The sequence below is a fragment of the Sapajus apella genome, unplaced genomic scaffold (assembly GCF_009761245.1).
Source record: "Sapajus apella isolate SASKATOON/1434 unplaced genomic scaffold, GSC_monkey_1.0 scaffold10, whole genome shotgun sequence".
Lineage (NCBI taxonomy): Eukaryota > Metazoa > Chordata > Mammalia > Primates > Cebidae > Sapajus > Sapajus apella.
The window spans coordinates 10,780,584-10,795,227 of record NW_022436950.1 but is presented as its reverse complement, the minus strand read 5'-3'; the positions used below and the strand labels follow the sequence as shown (position 1 = coordinate 10,795,227).

At 38.9% G+C, this 14,644-nt stretch overlaps 1 protein-coding gene and 1 long non-coding RNA gene across 2 annotated transcripts in view; one reads left to right on the top strand and one right to left on the bottom strand.

The window, feature by feature from the left end:
* The window catches only part of LOC116551696, a 14,136-nt gene extending 1,439 nt beyond the window's left edge, over window positions 1-12,697 (top strand). The window contains exons 2-3 of the long non-coding RNA XR_004269044.1: window positions 5,886-5,889; window positions 12,612-12,697. This is a non-coding gene — a long non-coding RNA (uncharacterized LOC116551696). The remainder of the gene's footprint in view (window positions 1-5,885; window positions 5,890-12,611) is intronic.
* Window positions 1-14,644, bottom strand: part of PID1 (phosphotyrosine interaction domain containing 1) — a 244,209-nt gene that overhangs the window by 91,400 nt on the left and 138,165 nt on the right. The gene's annotated exons all lie outside the window — the stretch shown is intronic.

Sequence of the window (14,644 nt, the reverse complement as noted above, 5' to 3'; positions counted from 1 at the left end):
CCTACAGTGCTACTCTGGAGAAAAAAAAAAAAAAGGAAAGAAAGAAAGAAAAAAAATAATGAAGAATAAAAAGAAGAAGAGGAAGGTTCTATAGGACAAATTATAAAAAATTACTGTAAACTCTAGATTTCAAAGCAGAATTTAAGTAGAGGAAACACAGGGTCTGAATCCTTCAAATTGTATTATTTCCTAACCTGTGTTTCTAAAATCTTTCACCTAAGTCTCATTTTTTAGACTCCACCCCATTCATATTGAAGACTCAAAAAATTCAATCAGGAAACTACAGGAATCAATTTACGATAGTGACACACCAGGCATGCCCCACATCGTCTAGTCATACTGGAAAAGCTACTTTCAATATTTTATTTTGTTAAGGCCTTGTGCTTAGCAATACAGAAACAGTATTGGCTCCAATTTACTACATTGGTTATCCACTGCCCCAAAATCCAGAGGTGAGTCAGCAGAGTTCATTTTTTAATTGCTGCATGGGTTTCATTCTACTTCCAACTAGCTTCCAGGTGAAATATTTTTTAAAATAATTTTAATCATAAAAATATTCAGAAGAAGAAATTCTAAAAGGCTTAGTAATGAGCCATTCAGTTATTAGGACAAAATCAGATGCTGAGTTTTCATGCTGGAGTGTTTCACCCACCTTGAAGTTGGGTTATCCATTATCCTCATGGCACTGCATCCTGCCCATGCACTCGGCAGCATTCACACACATCTTGTGTTGCTGATATGGTTTGGCTGTGTCCCCACCCAAATCTCATCTTGAATTGTAGCTCCCATAATCCTCATGTGTCATGGTAGGGACCCAGCACAGGAGGTAACTGAATCATGGGGGTGGGTCTTTCCCATGCTGTTCTCATGGTAGTGAGTAAGTCCCAAGAGAGCTAATGGTTTTATAAATGGGAGTTCCCCAGCACAAGCTCTCTCTTGCCTAACCCCATGTAAGAAGTACCTTAGCTTTTGTTCGTCTTCTGCCCTGATTGTGAGGCCTCCCCAGCCATGTAGAACTGTCAATCAATTAAACCTCTTTCCTTTATAAGTTACCCATGTCTTGGATATGTCTTTGTTAGCTGTATGGAGAACAGACAAATACAGTTGCCTTCCATAACATCACACTCTCCTGGCTTTTCACCTTCTACCCCGGTTGCTTTTTCTCAGTTTCCTCTGTGAGGTTTTCCTCCTTATCTCTAAACACTGCCTTCCACTTTGCTGCCCCCACCCTAAACCTTGCTAGTGACGAGCTCCTGTAATGCACGTCTTAGGAAGCCAAACAACTGTTCCTTGGGGCTGCTCCTGAGCCCTCTTCTCTTCTCATGCATCCTTTCTCTGATGACCTCATCCTCCCACATGCTTTTATACATCATTTATATGTGAATAGCTCAGATACATATCACTTCAGCCCAGTTCTCTATTCTGAGCTCTGGATCAATACAGCCAAGATCAATATCTCTATTTTGATGACTCACATATCAAACTTAGTATGCCCAAAATATAACTCTTGTACCACAACCCCCCAAACAACAAAACAAAGAAACAAATGAAAATCTGTTCTTCTAGTGATCCCCATCATCAGTATGGAATTAGGCCACACCACCAGTCTCCCATGCCCCAGTCTGGGGAGTGATCATCAAAATCTTCCTCTCTCTCAAGTCTTACTTCTAATCAAATCTGCCTTCACAGCCTGGATCAGATGTATCATGCCTGTATCCCCTAGCAGCCATCTTTTCAGCCAAAGACAACATTATTCCTTGCTTAGATTATTGCAAAAATCTCCTACCAGGTATCTAATACAGCTCTGCCCTTTTCTATCCTTCCTTTCTCTGTGGCCGGGCTGATAATGCTCCTATCTGCTTGGAATTAATAATTTTCCATTCCTCTATGGAAGAGGTCAAAATCTTCTGTGTGATCTCCAAAGCTCTTCCAAGACCAAGACCAAAGATCACCAAGAACTCCTGTGCCTGTCACTTTATGTCCTTCCACTTGCTCTCTCACTTCAAATCTCTATGTTTCTCAAACATGACGGAATCCTTGCTGCCTCAGGACGGGATCTTTGCTCAAACTCTTGTCTTCGCCTAGATTGCTTCCACCCCCCGCCACATTCCTACCCTTGTTACTAGTCTTAGCTAAAGAGTCCTTTCTCAGGAGACTTCCCTAGATTTCTGCACTCAGCCAAAATGTCCTTGTTATAGGGACTCATGGTACCTTGTCCTTTTCTTTCAATCACTTATCCTCACTGCAATCACAGTAATTGCATAATTTATGATGCATTGACTTTCTATCTTTCTCAATACATTGGAAGGTTCATGAGGCTGGGATTGTTTTGATTTTCTTTACTCCTGTATCTTCAGTGACTAAAACAGAACCTAGCACATAGTGAGTGCTCGACAATGGTTGATGAGTAAATCAACAAACAGATGAATGCATGAGAAAGGAAGGTGAGTTGCTCAATTTTTTTTCTGTTTTCATTCTATTGTACATTCAAACCTTTCATCTCCTTTTATCCTCCAAATGAAGACATAGATAATGAAAGGAAAAGAAAAGTGGAAAAGGTATCTGGAAAAGTTCCCACACTCAGAACTGGTGCTAATAAGCAAGGTTGTTTTAGAGATGGATAAGCATATTATTCTCCTTTTCTCTAGGGTTGGCAAAGGATTCTTCATTTCTGATATTCACATGCCTATATGACAGAAGAATACCAAGACAATGCCCTTAGTATTATGAGGAAATAAAAAATCCTGCTTCTGCCACTAACCAGCTCTGAGACTACCGGTGAGTCATTTGACAGCTCTCTCATCCTCATCTTTCTTCTATGAAGGAAAACGACAGTCCTGCTGATCCCGTATCTTGAGATGCTTTATAACAATGTTTTGTAAGAGCAAAGGGAATGGTGAATAGGAGAGAGACAATGTTATCCACCCCACACAAATGAGAAAAAAAAAAGGTTAAAAGCCACATATGTGCTTTCTGGCTACTTCAAGAATGCTGACGTACTATTCTTGGGGGAAAGAATTAAACATAAAAGGACTTCAAGTAAAATATATTCAGAGAGCAAAATACACCAATCCTGCCTAAAAGGGCAGGACCTTTGCCAATGAAGTGCTCTCTTTATGAACAAGTTAAAAAAAAAAAAAAAAAGATCTTGACCAGTATAATTATGAAAAGAAATCGATCCCTCAGGAGTAAAATCGTCTCAACAGAGATCTTTAGCTAATTATATGAAATATACCTGCTCAAAAAATTTCAACTGGGGCAGGCTATTTCTCAAGTTTTCTTCTAAGTTATTACACATAATGTCTTGTCTTTCTCTGAGCTGCCTTTTGCACTCCAGAGAGAATATCATTTTCAGGGTTTCAGCTACTAAAGAATGCCTTTGGACAGGGAGCTTGGGAAACTCATGCAGTCGTTTGCTAAAGAAGTGAAATTACTGTAAAAATGAGTGCTCTCAAAATAGTGATATCATTTGCATGTAGCGGTCTATAACAAAGCACTTTCACATGTATTACCTCATTTGTTAATACCCTGTAATGTATTATCTTTTCTCTTTTACAATTGAGAAACTAAATAAGTCATTTAACTTGTCTAAAATTACATAGCTCATACATATCAAGGCCAAGATCCCCATCAAAGTCTGCGTATTCTCTACCGTACCCTTCATCTCTCCAGTAACCATGGACAATGCCTATAGAGTTAAAATATCTTAAAAGTTAAATCCTGGCCGGGCGCAGTGGCTCACGCCTGTAATCCCAGCACTTTGGGAGGCCGAGGCGGGTGGATCACGAGGTCAAGAGATCAAGACCATCCTGGTCAACACGGTGAAACCCCGTCTCTACTAAAACTACAAAAAATTAGCTGGGCATGGTGGCGCGTGCCTGTAGTCCCAGCTACTCAGGAGGCTGAGGCAGGAGAATTGCCCGAACTCAGGAGGCGGAGGTTGTGGTGAGCCGAGATCGTGCCATTGCACTCCAGCCTGGGTAACAAGAGCGAAACTCCGGCTAAAAAAAAAAAAAAAGTTAAATCCTTAAAATACTAGCAGTCAGTGGGTGAAAATAATTCAAATGCTTTACCTCATGTTATCTGTTCTTCAAAGCTATCGCTAATGGAACACACTCTTGCCTCTTAAAGGAATGATATAATTTCTCCTTTGGTTTAGCAAAATACCTTGAGAGGCTACTTGGGAACAAGGGGGTGTGGCAAAGGAGCAGAATATACACAGAAAGTCAATGACTTTACACTAAGTTGGAAGAAGCAGGATGTGACGGTTAATTTTATGTGTCAGTTGACTAAGTGACAGGCTGACCAAATACCTGATTAAACATTTGTTTCTATGGATGTGTGTGAAGGTGTTTCTGGAAGAGATTTTCATTTGAATTGTGGACGGAGTAAAGTAGAGGGCGCTCCTCAATGTAAGCAAGCATCGTTTAATCTGTTGACTGCCTAATAGCAAGAAGAAGGCAGAGGAAGGTTGGATTCCCACTCCTTCTGCTTTAGTGCTTGAGCCGGGTCATCTATATTCCCCTGCCTGTGATGCTCTTGGTTCTCAAGTCTTCAGACTTAGACTGACCTCAATGCCATCATCTCTCTGGCTCCCAGACCTACAAACTATACCACCGATTCTACTGCTTCTACAGCTCACACACAGCAGACATGGGAGGACTTAGCCTTCCATAATCATGTGGGCCAATATCTTATAATAAATTTTTTTCTAGAAAGATATTTCTTACAAGGTATTGGCTACAGAGTGGACTCTTGAACAACACAGAGGTTGGGGATGTCAAGCCCTATGCAACCAAAAATCCATATATAATTTTTTATTCCACCAAAACTTAACTACTAATAGCCTACTATTGACCAGAGGCCTTACCAATAACATAAAAAGTTGATTAACACATACTTTGTATAAGTATTTCATTACATATTCTTACACTAAAATAAGCTAAAGAAAATGCTCTTAAAATAACATAAGGAAGAGAAAATACCATTTATCATTCATTAAGTTGAAGTGTGCCAACATAAAGGTCTTCATCTGGCTTCATTCTGAACAGGCTGAGCTAGAGGAAGAGGAGGAGGAATTGGTTTTGCTGTCTTAGGGGTTGGCAGAGGTGGAAGAAAATCCACATACAACTGGACCCACAATGTTCAAACCCATGATGTTCAAAGGTCAACTGTGTATATATATAATATCCATATATAATTATATACATACATACATATATATACACATATACATGTATGTATGTATGTATATAATTATATATGGATATTATATACATACATATATATGTGTATATATGTATGTATATACATACATACATATATATACACATATACATGTATGTATGTATATATACATACATACACATATGTGTGTGTATAAATTATATATACATACATATATCTATACGTATATGTGTACATATACGTATATATACATATATATATACACACAAACGTACAGATATATGTATGTATATATAATGTATACACACAATGAGATTAATCATTGCCATGGTTTGGATATCATTTGTTCCCACCAAAACTCATGATGAAATTTGATCTCCAACATGGAGGTATTAGGGTGTCGGCCTACTGGGAGATGTTGGAGTCATGGGGCAGATCCCTCAGGATTGGCTTTGTGCCATTCTCGAAGTGATGAGTGAGTTCTCACCCTTGTGAGGCTGGATTATTTCTCACAGTAACAGGTTGGTTCCCAAGAGCGGCAGTTGTTATTAAAGCAGGTTCCTCCTCCTCTCCCTCTTTGCACGAGTCTGCTCCTCCTTTGACCTCCCACCATAGGATGCCACACAAAAGCCTTCACCAGAAGCCAAACAGATGCCAGCATCGTGCCCCTTGGACTTCCCAGCCTACAGAACTGTGAGCTCAGTAAACTTCTTTTATTTATAAACTAACCAGTCTCTGGTATTATGTTATAGCAATACAAAATGGACTAAGACAATGATCTATTATATGAGTTATAAATTCTATTGGTTCTGTTTTTCTGGAGAATCCTGAACAACACATAGGAATATAAAGCCACCTGTCCATACACCTGCATATCCATCTCTGGAGGGAGTACCACATGGGAGATGAGGTCTCAGTCAGTAATTTTTGAACCTCAAAGAAGTAAGTCTCCCTGGTTTATATCTGCATAATAATTATGATATAATCCTCATGCATTCTAAATATGGGAAGGGCTAAACCTTCTAATAAAACTTTTTTCTACACACTCTAACATTGGGAACCATGTGCCTGGGAAGCAAAACATTCAAGCCATTGTCTTTGTTCTGTCACTCAATTCTGTTTTTACCATGAGTAAGTTCCTTCATGACTTGGACCCTCAGTCTCCTAATCAGAAAAGGGAGTTGGATAAGAATGCTCTTACAAACTCCTACACGCTCTCTACTTTTTTCTTCATGACCCTCGGTTTTTAGAAGCTGGATAATGACTGATTACCATTGCAAAATGGGCTTATCCATTTGCCATATATTCTGTGGAGCTCTCTTCTCAAATGATTCTTTGGAGAGAGGAGTATGTCTATGTGGGGGAAAGTATTTGTTTATTTATTCAATAAATATTGAGTAGTGCCTACAAGAAGACATATATTTGATCTAGGCCTAGCGATAGACAAGTGAATAAGACTGACATGGTCCTGCTCTAACGAAGTTTACATTGTATGGGGGAGATAAACAATAAAGAAATAATACATAATGTTCCATGGTGTAGATGTGCCACATTTTCTGTCCAGTCTATCATCGATGGGCATTTGGGTTGGTTCCAGGTCTTTGCTATTGTAAACTGTGCTGCAATGAACACTCGTGTGCACGTGTCCTTATAGTAGAACGATTTATAATCCTTTGGATATATACCCAGTAATGGGATTGCTGGGTCAAATGGAATTTCTATTTCTAGGTCCTTGAGGAATCGCCACACTGTAGCCATCAAAAACGATGAGTTTGTGTCCTTTGTAGGGACATGGATGAACCTGGAAACCATCATTCTCGGCAAACTGACAGAAGAGCAGAAGATCAAACACCGCATGTTCTCACTCATAGGCGGGTGTTGAACAATGAGAACACATAGACACAGGGAGGGGAGCACTACACACTGGGGTCAGTTGGGGGGAAATAGGGGAGGGACGGGTGGGGGTGGGGAGTTGGGGAGAGATAGCAAGGGGAGAGATGCCAGATGTAGGTGATGGGGAGGAAGACAGCAAATCACACTGACATGTGCGTACCTATGCAACAATCTTGCATGTTCTTCACATGTACCCCAAAACCGAAAATGCAATAAAATAAATGGAAAAAAAAAACTCACTTTGGTAATAAAGTAGTTTTTGATATGAAGGAAAAAAAAAAGAAAGAAAGAATACAAAAGAAAACAGAGAGTGATTATGGCTGTAAAGAAAAACAAAAGAGAGCAAAAAGATTGAGAGCGATAGGGACCCTGTGGCTTCTGACAGGGTGATCGGGGAAGGAGTCTGAGAAAAAGTCTCATTCTAGAAGAGGCCTGAACAAAGTCAGAGAACGAGCTATGAAAATATCTGGGCTGTCACTTCTACTAAAAATAAATTTTTCATATACATCTTAAGAGAATTCATAATAGCTATTTTTATATGTTACAGCAAATCCTGGTTGAGATGAAGAGTTTCTCCAGCTAAAAAGTTAATGAAAAATGTTATATAATTTACAGTAATTCAGGTCTCTTTTGTAAAAAGTGGCAGAAAGATGGTTTTTACACAATTAATAATTGATTTAACAAAAATGTGTTATGTGCCTAAAACGTTTAACTAAGTATAGTCCATAAACTATTTGGCTTAATGGCCTTAACTGGTATATCCCTGTGGGGTTCTGCTATGGAAAAGTCCAGGGGCACTGCATAGAGAGGATAAGGGAACCCAGGAATAGCTGAATGATTTGCCCCTGGAATCCCAAACAGAATGTTTCTTTTTTATCCAAAAGGGTTTTACAACTTTTCCCCAGGGACACAGCACCTGACCGTGGAAGTGTGTGTCATCCTACAGTGAGACCAAGACCACACCAAGGCAGGCAGATTTGATAAAACTCGAGATAGCTCCAGCATCACACAGCCAGTTATTTTCACTGTTAAGGCAGGTGGCCAGCATTTGTGGAATACACTGAAAGGAAGCAAGCGTACCATAGTCATTAGTGGATATCAGGATTGAGGACTTTCATACTGCATTTCAAACAAGTATATTAGAGAGTGTCATGAACTTTTAGCCAACCCTACGCCCTGAAGCAAGAAGCAAGAAATGAGACATCTCAGAGTAGGTGGGGTGGAGTGGAGGCAGGGAAAGCCCTCCAAAAGTTGATCATTGGAACAGTTAAGAGTTGTCATCCATTTCTTGGTAGAAGACCTGGACAGATATTAGAACCCACTACACAGCATTATAAACTACTGAGCTAGCAAACCCTCCCAGGCAGTGTTATGTTTCAGTACTGGAACTGAGTCAAATCCACCTTACTGTTTTGTTTTTAACAAAATAGCTTTAGTGAAATAAAATTCACTCATTTAGAATATACAATTCAATAGCTTTTACTCTATTTACAGAGTTGTGTGATCACCATCACAATCTAATTTTATAATATTTCTATCACTCCAAAAAAAAAAAAAAAAAAAACCCATAACTATTAGCAGTAGCTCCACCCTACCATCGGGTCCCACTCCAGCCTATGGCAACCACTAATCTACCTGTCTCTCCAGATTTACCTACTCAGGATATTTCAGGTAAATGGAATCATATAGTATGTGGTCATTTGTTACTAGCTTCATTCATTCAGCATGATGTTTTCAAGGTTCATCTATGTTGTGACATGTATCCATGCTTCATTTCTTTGCATTGTCAAATAATATTCCATTTTATGGATATGCTGCATTTTGTTCATCTATTTGTTGGTGATAGATATTTCAGTTCTTTGTACTCTTTGGCTACTATGAATAATGTTACTATGAACATCCATGCACATGTTTTTGTTCAGGCATATGTTTTGATTTGTCTCAGATATGTACTCCAAGGAGTGGATTGCTGGGTGACACGGTAACTCCAGTTTAACTATTTAAGGAATTACCAAGGTGTTTTCCAAAATGGCAGTACAATTTTACCTTCCAACCAGCAGGGTATGAGAGTCACTTTCCACACATCCTCACCAACATTTGTTATTAACTGTCTTTTTCATTCAAGTGGGTATGAAGGAGTACCTCATGGTAGTTTTGGTTTGCATTTCCCTAATGACTAAAGGTACTGATCGCCTTTTCATATGCTTATTGAACATTTGTATGTGTTCCTGGGCAAAATGTCTTTTTAAATCATTTGCACATTTATTAGTTTTTTTTTTTATTATTATTACTCAGTTATAAGATTTCCTTACATTCTGTATACATATTCTGTATCCAGAATCCATACTCTGGATACAAGTACCTTATCAGCTACATTATTTGTAAATATTTTCTTCAATATTTTAGTGCACAAAGTAGGCTAATGCTGGGTAATGAACCTGCTTTAGGGAAGGCTGCCATGGCAGGTCAGATCGCTGTTAGGTTCTGCTATATGTTAAAATACAGCAAGACCGGAAGGTAGCATGAGAGACCTTCTCTGCATGTGTTTGATAAATTAAAACCTGAGACAAAAACAAAGCAGAATGAAATGTTTGCTCTCCAGGCATCATGCTGAGTTAATTTTATTATTTTCTTTTCGACCTAACAGGGAGTTTCAAAAGAGAAGTCTGAGATTTTGTTTTTGTTGGTAGCTGCATTAGACAGATATCAGCCAATCTCTTTTCCTCATCATAATTTATCCATCTGTCCTGCCTTCCCACAACCTGGGATGGCTCCATTTTATTGCTGTGTTGTCTCTTCCAACTTCTCCAAGGCAACTGGCATGTTCCTTATTTGGGGTAAAGAAAACTAAGAAAAATGTTAGGGGAAAGAAAAAAATAAAATAACACTAAGAGGTTACCTTAATGTTGTAAACAGTTACAAACAAGAAAGAACTGAGATGATACCTGTGGCAATAAAATCAGAAATTATCACCTTTAATTCTAATTACACATTAAAGTCTTCTTCTCACACTTTGTATTTGCCTTTATTCTGCTTAACAGACCTCAAAAATGGAATTCAGTGACAATGCTTCACATCTTGGATGTATTTCTCACTGATATTTGACCTACTGTTCACAAAGAAAAGAAATTTAAGTCAAAATGTAGTCTGAACTGTATTCACTTTATTTTTTAATGAGATGACTAAATTAAATATCCTCAGTTCAAATGATGTAGTGCTAGTCTGCAACAGAGGCTAGGTGGACAAGTGACCCCTGAATGCATTTCCACTACCTGTTGACTAACAAGCCCTTATCCAGCAGAAGAATCTTATTCATTGTGTATCTCCCTATTCTGAGCTACAATTCTAAAACTGTCCTGAATTAGATGTCTTTATTTTCCTCTGGCGGTCAATCTCACATTTGGACTTAAGGCTAAACGTCTCTATGTGTGTGAGTGCAGGTCTGTTAGTATGGGACAATGAAATGTGTATGACTGTTTGCCAATGTAGAGGTCCTATTTCTGGTATCAGGATGATCAGACTTTACTCTTTCAAGTTAGCTTTAGCTATATGACTTGCTCTGGCCAATAAAACAAAATGATGTGTGTCTCATTTTTGCTACATTGTTGAAGAGCCCATGTGTGGGCCTCCATGGTTTTCCCCACTGTTACTGAATTCTATGACATTCAATATGGAAGAGCCTCTATCAGCTTGGGTCTCAGAGTAGAAATGACATGAATTAGAGCCCTCCAGCAATGAGTGTGTGGTGTAAGAAATAAACCTTCATTGTTTGGTTACTTACATTTGGGGATTTTCGTTACTGCAGCATAAACATTCCACCCTAATTCAAGAAGCAAAAAGAAGCTGCTTTTATTTTCAGTCGAGTTCTTCCTCAACACACTTAAAAGTTCTTCTCTATTAATTATTGATCAAACTCACAGCCCAAATCCAATTCTAACCATGTTGCAGAATCTGCTGCTTGGAAGATGATAAAAAAAAAAAATCATGAAAAAACTGTTCAGAATACAGAGTTTACTATACTGAAGTATATAAATGTCTTCCTCCCTCCTTGCCCTCCTGTGTCCTAGTACCTACACTGGAGTTTCATATCCATAAAAATAAAAGATGAGAAAACACAGTTTTGCTGAAAATCTTCCCATTCCTTAAAGTCTTTAATATGGAACATTGCATGTTTATCGTATGTGACATGCACACTTCATGCATATTTTCCCATGTACAATACATGCTTGTGGGAGCCTGGTCTTCATGTAGGCAGGTGGTGTGCCACAGAAGGCTTTCTCCATTCAAGAAAATTGAGCATGTGGAGCAAATATCAACCTTCTGTTTCTCAGCAACAAAGTTCCTGCTTAGGTTCTGAAATGGCTATGGATTGAACATTCCTCGGCTGCTATTTAGGGAGCAACAGAGGATAATCCACCTCTAATGTGTTTACCAGGTCAATTCTCTGCATAGTTATAAAGCCCAATTTATCCTTACAGCCATCCTGCAAAGATCCTAAAATGTGACTACATCATGAGTTTGCAACGCTCTCAGAAAGAGCCACACCACCTGCCAGATGCAACAGCAAATGCCTCTTTAAAAAAACACAAAAAACAAAAAGTTTTCATTAAAAGATGCTCCTGCCCAAAGTTCCTATGAAATGATGATGCTGCAGCCCCAAAGGAGGTAGACTTTTGCAGAAAGAGAAATTCTTAAAACTGCATTTGGAGCCAAGGCACTGAGTTTTTCCCATGTGCTACATGAAAAAGACGGGTCTGGAGGCCATTTAACAAGTTTAAATTACAATTTGGAAAGTAATAAGCTTTGGCTCCTGAGATGTGCAACCGACTGGGAATGGTCTGGAAAAAAAAATGCCTGTGTATTCCACATTTCTCAGCTAAGTCCCAGACTCACATGCAACACTTATTTTAGGAGATAATATGTGAATTAATGACTCTTCATGCATGGTTTAGGAACCTGAAATCACTTAAATGACTGCCTGTGAAATAAACAAGCTTTTCTCCATCATGTAAAATACTGAGGAAGGGATTTAATGTATACTCTGATTCTTAAACATGATTCAGAAGAGAGTTCCTACAAATAAAAACAGCAGCATTTTCAGAGCATCATCAATTTGTAAATTTCTTTGTACCTTTGCACAAGTTTGATCGAATTGCATTGCTTCACATAATCCCAGTCAACTAGCCACAACCCATGATCACCTAATGTCTATGCTTGTCCATTTCATTGTTTTATTAGTTTACTAGTCAAAGCAGGCTAACTTCTTTCAACATTTTAGTGGCTTAACACAATGTAAGTTTACTTCTTGCTCCTGCAGCACTCTAATAAGGCAAAGCTTCCTGGTCAGGCTCCTCCAAGCAGCAAGTCAAGAACCAAGGCTTTTCCCAGCCTGTGGCTCCACCATTCCCAAAGTCCTTGAAGCCCTGTCTATTTGGATGCCAGCGAGGAGAGAGAATGAAAGGCCATCAGCACATTTAATGGGCCTAGCTTGGTCTAGGAATTCACCACTCTGCCCACATTACATTGCTTAGATCATGTAAGACACCCAAATGCCAATAGGAAATGTCATTGAGCTGTGTGTCCAGGAGGGGAAGCGAAAGAATTTGGAGACTCCTCCTCTCTCTTGCTGGCTAGGACATAACCTCTCTGTTTGTTTTCTGTTCTATGAACTGGGTCTAATAATTGTACCTACTTATTATTATTCCTACGACTTTTTTTTTTTCAGGGATCCAAAACTGACCAGACTCAGAACTGACTTGAATTGTAAGAGATTTATGAATCAGCAAGATGGCCATTTATTTCCTGCAGAGGCTGTAAGCTTATCAGCCACCAGCTAGGACATCTCTTTCTTGAGTCAAACTGTCTAAAATGCCAAATAAGCCATCAGAAGGTGATATTCTGAGTAGAGAGAGTCACAGAAAAGGACATGAGACAGCTTGAAAGGGTGCTTTTATTCTCGACCCAGTGACCAAGGTTTCTGGACCTTTTCACTACTGACATTTTGGGCTAGATCATTCTTTGTGGCAGGTCTCTCTCTCATGAATCAGAGGTTGTACAGCAGCATCCCTGGCCTTCACCCCCTAGATGCCATTAATACTTCCCCAATTGTGATGAACAAAAGTGTCTCCAGACATTGCCAAATGCCCCAGGGGGACTAAAGCACACCCTTCTCCCCTTGATAACTACTGTTCTAGATCACGAAAAAGTATAATGAACTATTTGGCTGGAAAACACCTATATGCCAGAGACAGTGCCTCTCTGTAAGTGTTCCTATCTGTCTGTCTTTCTCTCTCTCTCCCTCTTTAACAGGGAGTGCTGGGAAAACTGTCAAAAACCTGCTCTTTGGCTTCCGTCTGTCCAGCCACAATGCAGCGCATCTTCCTCCAAGGACGCTTGCTTCCTTCCGCTGTGCAGGTGCCACTGACCAGGCTACAAGCCCTTTGTGTACAGGGAGATGGCAGGGCTCTGTATGTGTCTCCCATTCCCCAAGGGCATTCTCCTTAAAAGATTTTAGGGGGAAATTACTAAACAAGCCTCTAACCCAAGGTAAATGATTGGAATTTTTATACCAGAGTCCCCCAGACTTCAAGTGCTCTCAACAACTAAAGGTATTTCCAGGGAGGCAGTAAAAAAGAGGGCATTTGCAACCTCTCAGAGGGCACTTATTCCAAGTATAATCCAATTTAGAAAATGCGTTTACTTTATTTAAACTTCCTCTAAAATCTTAAATAGAAAAAATATTTCTAACTATTGGTCCAAATAGTGACACTGCCTTTTCTCCCTCTAACTAGCTGTTGTATTCCAGTAATTAGGGAAAGGCTCTCTGATGTGGGTATAACCCTATAAAAGTCCATGTATCTCAAGTTGAAATGTACAAAGGGACTTATTTATGACTTTTGTTGCTTTAATACAGAAAAGAAAATAACCTATTCAAAGCCAAAGGATCTTTTTATTTGAATATAGTAGACTTACTCCAGATAACAATACTTGAAAAAACTAAGCTATTCAATGAATATTACACAAACACTACAGTAAGAACGGTGAGATTTTCTTCAATTTATTTTTAAACTAAAAAAAAAATCTAAAAAATAAATAACCTAACCCCCACGCCTTGTATATCTATTATTTCTCAGGATATTTATGTTCATGATCTGTAATCCTTATTAATTCCCTGTAAAATAGGTATTCCTATCACAGTTTAAAGAGATGAATAAATTAATGGGAAAAAAAGTAGAAAGAATAAAAAAGACCCACAATATGACAGCACAACAGGGTGACTACAGTCAGTAATAATTGTACATTTTAACATAAAGAGTGCAAATGGACCGTTTGCAACTCAAAGGATAAATGCTCAAGGGAATGGATACCTCATTCGGCATGATGTGCTTGTTTCACATTGCATGCCTATATCAAAACATCTCATGTACCCCATAAATATACACACCTATTATATACCCACAAAAGTTTAAAAAATAAACAAATAAAGAGATAAATAAATTGAGGCTTGGAGAAACCGAACAATTCGCCCTGAGGTATACAGCCGCGTACAGCTTGGTGAAATCAG